Raw genomic sequence first — 2,978 nt, forward strand, 5'->3', positions numbered from 1 at the left:
TTCTATCATACAAGTAAGGACTTCCTAAAACAATTCCACATATATCCAAGGGAATGATAACTAACTCAACCTCATCTACAAACGCTAACCCAAAAGAAAACCTAAGTTTACATTGTCTAGTCACTTGTAGCTTTTCTTTATCGCATACCCAACCTAATGGATATGGCTTCCTGTGAGGTGTGGTTAGTAGTCCCAATTTCTTTACAATTGCTTCAAAAATTAAGTTTACTTGTGAGCCACTATCAAACAAAGTATCAATCCTTTGATTCTTGGAAATAACTCTAATATGAAAAATTTCATGTCTTTTTCTCTCATTTCTTCACTATCAAACAATGTAAACTTTGAAACGGGAACTCATGTTGTTACCCGTTTTGTAGAGATAGCAAAAAAGTGACCCGATTTTGAAAAGAGGTGATGTAGAACACACATGTTTTTTTTAGAGCATAGTTATTGGCACTATAAATTTTTTTATGTAGATTGCATTTTAAAATGCTAGTGATTTTGATGCTGATTTAAAAAAGTGGTAATTCTACACCAGGCCCATTTTTTAAAAGGAATTTTTTTAATTTTTTATTTTTATTTTCTAATGTATGAAATGTAAATAATTATTTTGTAAATTTAATAATTTTTGAAGTGGTATTCTTCTTCATATTTTCTTGTTTTTATTTTAGTTTTAATTTTTTTGTAGTGAGGTTTTTATTGTTTTGCATATTTAAAGAAGAAGGTCGATATTTTGAATTTTTTATATTCTACATATTTATACATCGTTAATTAATTTTTCAATCCACATCACATAATTGTTTCTAAAAAACAATATTTTTTAACAATTGACATAAAAAATAACCATTTTTAACATAAATATAACTAAAAAACTACACTTTTTGATAATTTTTTGCTAGAAATGACATGTCAAAATCACAATTTTTATACAAAAATTTTAACTAAAAATGGTTAAATAATAGTTTTTTTTTATGAATTTCATGTCAAAAAAAGAATAACAATCACTTTTTTTTCAAAAAATAATGATTAACTTAAAAATTAATGTGAAAATCACATAATACAAATATTGAACGCATAACAACCTTAATTGAGTGTATATTCTTCTCATAAAATGTCAAAGTCAAAACATTACAAGTATAAATAGTTAATAGTTAAAAAAAATGAGCTTTATTTCCAAGCATAACTTAAATTTAATCAACAATGTCATGTAATCCAAACTTTTCGTCCTCTAGATTTTCAACATTATCTTCTTTCACAATATTTTCTGCTTCATTTTGCTCATTTTCCTCTTCTAATGGATGTTTGATGTCTACGAATCTTCCAATGTATGTCTTTCCAAACATTCCGTGTAATGGTGGTTGGGGTTCCTTTGCCTTTTTTGCCACACGTGATTCACTAAAGTCCCGTTTCTTCAACCCAATTTATTGCATTGCGTCTGGAAGAAATTGAAGAGCATTAATTCTTTGCTGAATGAAATTGCACTGTATTGGATCTTTTTCAATTGCAATGCAATTTCTTCCTTTTTGAAGGCAACATGCCAGTGTTGTACCTAATTTTCAAACACAAAAGAAATAATGAAGTAAATTATTACAATGACATATTAATTAAAAAATAACATATTGAAATTCAATTCCATATAATAAAACTTACCTGAGCTAGAAAATAAATCCAGAAACCAATCTCCTTCATGTGAACATATATCTATAAGATAGTTAATCAATAATTGTGGTTTTTGATAAATGTTAACTATCTCTTCTTTTGCTTCTTTGTCTTCATATGTTAGTTTTCTCATAACAACATCATAAGTCAGTGTTTGGCTATGACTGTTTCCATCTACCCGATTAAAAATCATAGACATATAGCTATCATCTTTTGCCCAACTATCAATATGAATGAACTCACAATCATTTATAAGTAGTTGATATTCACGTTTAAGAAGATTTGACTTTTGCTTGTAATATGAAATAGTAAACGTTCAATTAACTTGTACATAAATGAATTTTTCAACATTAATCAAATATACATTTTAAACGTCTTACCATGTAAGTTGCATCTTTGAATCTGTTTTCCCCTTAAAGCTTGACAATACCATTGCCTATTGTGTGTTTGAATGAAATGTCACAAATCTCCATAATGGTGATGACGTGAGTTCTAAAAATCCCGCAACCACTTTACTTATAGCTTGATAAGTATAAGGGTCACTATGATAGTCAATGTTTGGAATATTGAAACCATGGGGAATATCTGAAATAAATAGGAAATAATCCCTTTTAGGTATGAGTTTAGCAATGTCTTCACAGTCGCTTTATATTACTTGATATTGAATAGTTTCTAGCCCATTCCAAATGAAATGAGTAAGAGTTGGATCAAGTTCAACATTCTTAATACATTGCTTCTTCAGTCTTTCGATTTTTATTTTTTCAATAAAGGTATTGAAACTATCTGGTGCTCCATTATCATGCTTCTTTATATTTTATAAAATAAACAAATATGTGTGTAAGTTATAAATTAATAATAGTACATAGATGAATAAAAATGAATGTATAAATCAAGATACCTTTTTAAATGCAAGATAAAAAAACTTTTAATGTTGATGTAGAACTTGAATATGGATAGTTGTATACAACATCATCCCAACTATCTTCATTCAACAATTTAACCATTTGTTCTTGAATTTTCATGTAAACTTTATGACTGCATAGATAAAGTAACAAAAAGTTAATATAATGTTATGTATAACAAATACTACCAAGAACAATATGTTTTATTTAAAAAAAATTATAATATAGAAATAAATAAAAATAATTCAACAAACTTACTTTTGAAATTCCTCAGAAATTTCCTCCAATGATAATTCCCCTGACCTCACACAAGGTAATATTTTTTTGACAATTTTTTCATCTTTCACTCCTTGCATTTCTCTCCAAGGTGTGATGGTCATATTTTCTGGAAGCTGCTTCATTTTAGGACCTGATTTA

The sequence above is a fragment of the Pinus tabuliformis genome, chromosome 6, assembly GCF_031772625.1.
Source record: "Pinus tabuliformis cultivar Carrire ecotype Pingquan chromosome 6, CPIR1, whole genome shotgun sequence".
Classification (NCBI taxonomy): Eukaryota; Viridiplantae; Streptophyta; class Pinopsida; order Pinales; family Pinaceae; genus Pinus; species Pinus tabuliformis.